The sequence below is a fragment of the Bubalus kerabau genome, chromosome 3 (genome assembly GCF_029407905.1).
Source record: "Bubalus kerabau isolate K-KA32 ecotype Philippines breed swamp buffalo chromosome 3, PCC_UOA_SB_1v2, whole genome shotgun sequence".
NCBI lineage: Eukaryota > Metazoa > Chordata > Mammalia > Artiodactyla > Bovidae > Bubalus > Bubalus kerabau.
The window spans coordinates 175,768,513-175,777,254 of NC_073626.1; the positions used below are offsets into that span (position 1 = coordinate 175,768,513).

Sequence of the window (8,742 nt, forward strand, 5' to 3'; positions counted from 1 at the left end):
CAGCCATTGTCTCACAGCCTAGCAGCTGCAGAGTGTATATCCAACCATGTGGGAAGCTTAAGCAGACTCCCTGTACTCATGTGGTGTCCCTTCCAGCTAAGTCTTCCAGCTCACTTTTGCCAGTATTGCAATAGCACTGATTGTTCCCACCACCTGTGTCCTAAAACTCTTCATGAAGGAATAGGTCTTAGGCAAGTTATGCCTGCACAGCCCTTAGACCACGTAGACTACACAGCCCTGTCTACACTTTTAAAAAGGCCCTTCTTAAACAGCCATGACAAAGGCCCCTCCGCTGTACCTAGTCTTCTAAGCCCCAGGCTGCGTGTGGCACCTGGATGGCAGCCCCTGGGGCCCCCTGCAGCCTGGTGTGGTGATGGAGGAAGGCCAGGCCAAGCCAAGCATGACGAGTAAATCATTTTATTGGGCTCAGACTAGAAACCCGTGGGTCCTGAGGACGTCTGTGAATTTGTCACTTTTCTTTTCTGTGTTCTTTTCAGCCTGCTTCCGTCGCCTCATTAGCTACTACGTCTCCGAGAATGGTACCTGGCCTTCTCTCCTCTTCTTCTGGGTGGCTTTTACTGCCTGGTTCATCCAGCCAACCTCATGAGCCAGGTGCCCTAGGTAGGCAGACTTCTGCCTAGGCTTCAGATGCACAAGCTTGAGGGTGGCAGGAACCACCATCTGCTTTTTCTGGTCGTAGGGTGGTGGGGTCCCTTCAGACACCTTTGGTGGTCCAGAGCGGCCTGGCCTCGCTTGCTCTTATGGAGCAGTGTGCCTCAGTCCTTCGGGGGTACGGCAGTGATAGGGGCCACAGAAGGGGGTTGGTGTTTATCCGTTTGTGGAGGAAGGCCAGGTAATTCAATTTATTTCTGTAGAAATTGCCGGAGATGCTGATGCCCTCACAGCACACGGCCACAACCTTCAGGCCCAGAAGCACCTGCTTGGCCATGATGGCTCCGGGCATTGAGCACGATGACCTGCCCTTCCGCCATCTTTGGCAACCAAGTGGGGCTTATCGCCTCCTTTTAGATTGACTGCCTTTTCTTATTACTTTTTATCTCTCTAGTAGTTTGGAAGTCTTTGGTGTCCTATTTACATTTTTTTGATGTCTGTTAGAAATGTCAACAGAAATACCTAGGCTATCAAAGTATAAAGGTAGTTACTATCTTCCTCTGAAATAACAGGATCTTGGAAGGCTTTAATTCCAGGCATGCACCTTCCCAATTTATGTGATGTTGTTATCTAGGAAGTTAGTCCTCAGTTATTTTTCCAATCCCACAAATTACCCAAATATTATAGTTTCATAGAATCTGTGTTTGTTTAGGTTTAGCCACATATTTATCATTTTCTTTGGTCAGAATTCCTCTTTGCATCTCAGCTTTTCTGTCTGGAGCATGTTTTCTTCCTTTTGCCTTAAGTTCATCCTTTAAGATTTATTAAGAAAGATAAAATTATTAAAAAAAACTCTCTTGGTTTTTCTCTATGATATCTTTATTTTTAAATTTTTAAAACTTTTTTTTAATTGAAGTATAATTAATTCACAGTGTTGTGTTAGGTTCAGGTATAGAGCAAAGTGATTTGACTCACTGAATCTGTTCTTTTTAAGATTCTTTTCATTATAGCACAGGGAACTATATTCAATATATTTTAAGATATTGAATATAGTTCCCTGTGCTAAGGTAACTATATTCAATATATTCTAAGGTATTAAATATAGTTCCCTGTGCTATACAGTAGGTCCTTGCTGTTTATCTGTTTTATGTATAGTAGTGTGTGTATATTAATCCCATACTCCTAATTTATACCCCACCCTGCTATCCTCTTTGGTAACTGTAAGTTTGTTTTCTATGTCTGTAAGTCTATTTCTGTTTTGTAAATTATGGTATCTTTATTTTATCTTCGTTCTCAAAAAATATTTTGTCTGGGTGTACGATTGATAGTTATTTTCTTTAAACACATTGAAAATATTATTCTGCTACGTTTTGCCATCCATACTGCTATTAAAATGTTAGCTGTTAGTTTAACTAATATCTTTTGGTGAGAGGCATTATAGTGTTGGGCTTCCCAGATGGTACAGTGGTAGAGAATTCAGCTGCCAAGATGCAAGAGACGCCGGTTGGATCCCCTGGTCGGGAAGATCCCCTGGAGTAGGAAATGACAACCACTCCAGTATTCTTGCCTGGAAAATTCCATGGACAGAGGAGCCTGTCGGGTTACAGTCCATGGGGGTCACAAAAAGTTGGACGTGACTGAGCACACACGCACATTATAGCATCAGTGGTTAAAGGCGTGGCCTCTGGAATCAGACTGCTGTGTGCTCAGTTGTGTCTGACTCTTCGCGACCCCATGGCCTGTAGCCCACCAGGCTTCTCTGTCCATGGGATTCTCCAGGCAAGAATACTGGAGTGGGTTGCCATGCCCTCCTCCAGGGGATCTTCCCAACCCAGGGATCTAACCCAGGTCTCCTGCATTGCAGGCAAATTCTCTACCATCTGAACCACCACAGAAGCCCAAGAATACTGGAATGGGTAGCCTAACCCTTCTCCCCCGGATCTTCCTGACCCAGGAATCAAACTGGGGTCTTCTGCATCGCAGGCAGAATTTTTACCAGCTGAGCTACCAGGGAAACCCCCTGGGATCAGACTGCCAGGATTTAAATCTTAGGTCTCTGGTTTACTAATTGTATGACACTGAGGAAACTGACTAGCCTTTCTGCACCTCTATGTGCCTCAGTTTCCTCTTCTGTAAAATAAGGGCAATAACAGTACCGATATCTAACTCACAGGGTTTTGGTGAGGATTTAGTGAACTAACATGGAGAGTATTCAGAACAGTGATAGCACATTGTCAGTGCTAGATAGTTAGCAAAGTGTTAGATGGTTATTTTTTCTCTTGGTGCTTTTAGGATGTCCTTATCATTGTTGTGGAGCAATTTAAGTATAATGTGTCTAGGTGTGAATCTACTTTTACTTAAACTTTTTGAAATTCACTAAGCTTTTGGAATCTGTAAATTGTTGTCTTTTATCAATTCTGGAAAATTCTTAGTCGTCTGTCTTCAAATACTCCCTCTGCTCAGTTCTCTCTTTCTGGGACTTTGGTTTGAGTGAAATTAGTGCTTTTCACTCTGTCTTTTGTGTTTCTTTGATTGTGTTTCACGGTCTGTGTGCTGTGAATAATTTGGATAATTTCTTTAAACCTATCTTCTAGTTCACTAGCTTATTTCAGCTGTCTAATACTGTTAGGCCTATATATTGACTTTTTAAGTTTTCATACTTATTATCATATTTTTCATTTCCAGAAGTTGTGTTTGGTTCCCAACCAAATACGCTTGGTCTTTTATGTGTATTTTTGCCCTTCATCATATGTTTGGACTATAAAGAAAGCTGAGCACCAAAGAATTCATGCTTTTGAACTGTGGTTTTGGAGAAGACTCTTGAGAGTCCCTTGGACTGCAAGGAGATCAAATCAGTCCATCCTAAAGGAAATCAGTCCTGAATATTCATTGGAAGGACTGATGCTGAAGCTGAAGCTCCAATACTTTGGCCACCTGATGCCAAGAACTGACTCATTTGAAAAGACCCAGATGCTGGGAAAGATTAAAGGCAGGAGGAGAAGGGGATGACAGAGGATGAGATGGTTGGATGGCATCACTGACTCGATGGACAGGAGTTTGAGCAAGCTCTGGGAATTGGTGACGGACAGGGAAGCCTGGCATGCTGCAGCCCGTTGGGTTGCAAAGAGTCGGACACGACTGAGCCACTGAACTGACTGATATGTTTGACCTCGCCTTTTCTTTTTTTTTTTCTTTCTTTTTTGCTGCACTGGGTCTTCATTGTGGCATGCAAGCTTTCTCTAGTTGCAGTGTGCAGGTATAGGTTGCCCTGAGGCATGTGGGATCTTACTTCCCTGACCAGGGATCAAACCCATGTCCCTGCGTTGGAAGGCAGATTCTTAACCACTGGACGACCAGGAAAGTCCCCTCACCTTTTATTTATTTAGGCATATTATACATACATACGTTGTATTCTTGTCTGATAAGTCCAGTATCTGAGGTCTTTGCTGGTCTGATTCTGCTGCCTGTTGTTTGGAGCCTCATAACACTGGTATGTGGACTCCTGAGAACAGGGGCAAGCCTAAAGGTTTTAAACTTGTAAAGACCATTCTTAATCTCTTGCCTGCTTTCCTTCCCAGATATCCTGTTTTCTTGTCTCCTCCCCCTCCCATTTTTTTTTTTCAATTTACTTTTTTGAAAGGCTGATTCATTCCCGTGGTTTAAAAAAAAAAGTGAAAAACCTTCTTCCCAGCTCTCAGTTCCTTTCCTACTGGAAGCCTCTGTTACCAGGTTCTTGTGGATACTTCCAGAGGTATTTTATGCAGATGCAAAGCAAATACAAATTAAAAATTCTGTCTCTTTTTAAAGCAAATGGTAGCATACCACACACATTGTTCTGAACTTTCTAATTTTAAAAATAGTATGTAATTGTAAAAGAAATACATGCTCATTTTGAATAACATAAATACCCAGGTGTCTGCGAGTAGAAAGTGAAAGTCCCCCTGGAATTTCATTCCCCAGAGATAACCTGTATTGTGCATCTATAAATATATATTTACATAAATCGGCTTATGCAACATGTACTGCTCCATAACCTATTTTTTTCTTTTTCTCCAAACTATGCAGCTTGACGTCTTTCCGTGAATCTTACCACATCTGTCAGTGCTCTCCACATAGCCCAGCAGTTAAATGCCTGGACTTTGGAGTCAGACAGAACTAGATTCTAATTCTAGCTCTGTCGCTTAGTAGCTATAGGACTTTTCAGAGCCTCTCTGAGCCTCAGTTTCATCATCTATAAAATGGGGATAGAAATAGTACATAGTCCATGGTGTTGTTCAGAGATCTTAGTAGGATCATGTATGACATGCTCCCTTCACAGCCAGCTGCTTTATAAGCCCTCAACAAATGGTGGTTTTTACTGACTCACTCTTTTTAATGGCCACTTAGTATTATGGCCTGGAGAATTTCATGGTCTTTATAGTCCATGGAGTCGCAAAGAGTCAGACACGACTGAGCAGCTTTCACTTTTAAAATCCATAGTATGCTATGTCACTATTTACTAACCATTCTCCTTTTGATGGGCATTGGATTGTACCCCGTTTTTTAGTTACAAATGCCAACCCGGTGAACACTGAATATACATCTTTCACCTTTGTGAGGGTGTCTTCTTATGAATTCACTACAGGAAGGGTGGTCACTGGGTCCTCTGAATTCTAATCTTTCTATCCTCTTTCTCTCCAAGCAGGCGATGAGAATGGCCCATGGAGTGAAGCTTGTGTGTTACGTAGGTTTTCGCTTTTTATTACTGCTCTTCTTTCTTCCTCTTCTGAGGTCTGGTGGGGTGGGAGGGGTCCTCCCCAGAGACAATCCCAGGCCCTTGCCCCTGCCTGCCCTCTTCCAGAGCATCCCCACTCCCTATGATGTGACTCTCAGACTTCCATTTTCCCCTAAACCTTGGAACCTGACCATTCATGATCATTCACTCAAGGATTAGTTTTCAGATCCATCTACTTTTAAAACAACTTCTGGTGACTTGTAATAAATTGGAAGAGTCAAAATACACTTAAATGGGATAAAAGTCTAAAGAAAGCAAGAAAAGGGCAAGGAGAAGGGGAAATCTTGTTACTAACAACCCCTTACTCTACCAATCCTGGAAAGGTACAACTGCTATGTTTAAAGTTAAAACTGAGCTTCCTGGTGGCCAAAGCAGAAAGGGGAGCACAATAGGTTCTATAGGTCGTCAGAAGACTCAGAACTACTCTGCACCTTGAATGGGTCATGAAGGGCTTCCTCTCTGGGTAATAGAGGGATGATCAGTAGGCTTTCAGAGGGGTGATGGATATGTTCACCATGTGGCTGCTTCAGGGGGAAAAGGCAAGTCACTGACCCCTAAAAAGGGGCCTGACACAGATTTTGAGAAAGAGAGGGTGGACTCAGAGCAGGATATGAGCCCCTGGTAAGATGCATCTCTGTTAATAAGGGTGAGAAAGGTCTCAGTATAGGGTCCAAGTAACTGTGAACGTGGCTGGGAGGAAGGGCAAAGCCGAGAGGATGAGAATGATGCCAGGCTCCTTTCCTGGGATGGAGGCCAGGCAGTCAGCAAACATTTACTGAACCCTACTGTGTGCCGGGCCTTTTCCAGGCATTGGGAGTACAGTGGGGGCCAAGACACACATGTTCTCTGTCCTCATGGAGCTTACAGTTCAGCGGGGAAGAGAAAGGACTGTAAATTGCAGGTGAGGTTAGCAGTCTGAAAGGCACTTCTCCCCTGGCAGGTTGGTTCCGAACCAGTGATCTGCCTCCTGGGGGCCGTGAGCTACAGCCAGGCAGGGGGGCAGCTACCTCCAAAGCTGGAGGTTCTGGAGGACATGATGGAGGCCAGCTCAGCCTCATCTGCCCAGAGGCCCAGAAAGAGGAAAAGGCGCAGGGCCCGGGGCCGCGTGAGGCGCCAGGTACAGAACAGGGTCTTTACACTGATGTCACTTAATCCTGCTGGGAGAGACACATGGACATGTGGTTCACAGAGACGTTGCTGCAGCCCAGAGCGATGCTCTGACTTGCCCACAGTCACACAGAATGTGACAGCCAGGGGTGCGTTAGACTGTCATCTAACCTGGTGTGTGTGTGCTCCTTCCCCTGCACTTCTGAGTTCAGGAGCTTGACTGCAGCAAGGGAGGGCGGGAGGGCCCGTGGCCTCCATGCATCTGGGGAGAGAGTGGTCATGGACCTTCCTTCCTGGCCAGCTGGCGTGTCCCACCATTCCAAGATCCTCTGGCCACCTCCCTTGGGGAGGGGGGTCCTGGTGGCCTCTCTGACCCCTTTCACCATCCCCAGGAGTCAGTCCCTGCACCCCAGGGACTCCCCCTTCTTCTCTGCCTCCTCGTTCTGTTGCAGGTGAGGGTTCGCGTTCAGGAGCCCAGTGCTGAGGGTCTAGGGGTAAGTGCTTCTGCTCTGGCCACGCAGTCTCCCTCCCTGGGGCTCACACAGGTCAGGGCAAATGTGGGGGTGCACAGGCGGCTGGGGAGACGGTGCCCCCGCCCCCGACCCTGGGGCTGGGAGGCTGTACCCAGGGACGAGGCCTCAGTTCCTCACACCTCCCCCACAGCGCAGCCCAGTGGAGGCTGAAGAGGAGGAACCTGGTGAAGAAGCAGGGGGCGAGGACTTAGGTGAGGGGCTGTGGAGGGTGCCCCTCAGCAGCCGCCTGTCTTCCAGGAATTTTTGGGGACACACGGACTCATGCCCAGCTCCTGGCCTGACCCCTGCTGGGACTCCTCTCCTCCCCCGACCATCTGCCTGCAGTCCTTCCCCAAAGGGGTGGGGCTGCTGGCTGCCTGGGCTCAGCAGACAGACATCCTAGACACCTTGGGTCCCTGAGGTGGGACCCCTTCCTTACCTCCCGAAGCCCCTCAGCCTTGAGTTGCCCCACACCCTTGCCCCTGAGCATCCCCTGGGAGCCCGTGACACTCTCTCCCCACAGCTCAGCTTCAGCCCCAACAGGAGAAGCCACCCCTGGATACTGGGATACGGGACACCGTGGTCCGCACCATGCAGGAGACGCTGTGGAGTCGGTAAGGCCTTACGCCACCTCCTCTGAAACCCGGGACATTCTGAAGGGCTGCCCTCGCATGTCCCACCTCCTGGGGCTGTGCCGTGTTCTGAGGGCTTGTGTGTCTACCACTAACCCCATTTTGTCCCGTGAGGTCATTTGCCCACACGGCAAGCCAGTGGAGAGCCGGATTTGAACCTGGGTCTCTCTGGCTTCAAGGTGGCGCTTTTCCTTTAAGCCACTGCAGCTCTCAGTGTCTGCTCTGTCCTTGTGGATATCACCCACAGAAAATGCTTTCAGACACAGGGCGACTCTGCTGGGACCATCTCAGAGATCTGAGCTCAGAGCGCTCATTTTACTAATGGTGAGACCAAGGCCCAGAGAGGGCAGGATTTTGCAAAGGCCACACAGCAAGTCAGTGGCTGATTCAGGGTTATACCCAGGACCAGGTCTCCATCCTCTGCCCTGACCAGTGCCTTACCCTCCCACCCCCCAGCTTCTGCCCCTCCATCCATACCCTGGTTCACTGGTCAGGGAGAGCAGGGGCCGAGCAGTCGGACCTTGTTTTTCCACTCATTATGTGGCCTTGGCAAGCTCCTTATCTTCTCTGAGCAGCAGTCACCCATCTGTAAGTGGAGAATGATAATACCTGTTCCTCACAGAGTGAGATGGGTTCACTTAGGAAAATGTTCAGGGTAGAAACCGGAGTTGGCCCAAACCCTGCTCCCCACCCCTGCTCGCTCTCAGGCTCAGTGCCCTGGCCCTACCCTTGTTCCCCTCCCCACCCCACAGCCGTCGGAAGCACCCAGACCTGGTGCTTAGTGAGAAGGTCGTGGAGGGCATTGCTGCTGGCATCGAGGCAGCCCTCTTCAACCTGACACAAGCCACCAACGGCCGCTACAAGACCAAGTACCGCAGCCTGCTGTTCAACCTGCGGGACCCCAGGAACCCGGTGAGCGGGCCTCCGGGCTGGGCTGGGACCCGTTCCAAGGTGGGAAGCCCTGGAGTATCTGGGAGCCTGACCTGGGAGTGCCCGGCAGGGTTGGGATGGGAGTTCTCCAAGCGGCGTGATGTAGCCCCTACCCCTGCAGGAGCTGTTTCTCAAAGTGGTTCATGGAGACATCACCCCCCACGGCCTGGTGCGG

At 48.1% G+C, this 8,742-nt stretch overlaps 1 pseudogene; it reads right to left on the reverse strand.

The window, feature by feature from the left end:
* Nucleotides 1–426: 426 nt before the first annotated feature.
* On the reverse strand, nucleotides 427–992 carry LOC129647898 (60S ribosomal protein L13a-like; annotated as a pseudogene).
* Between the last annotated feature and the right edge of the window lie 7,750 nt (nucleotides 993–8,742).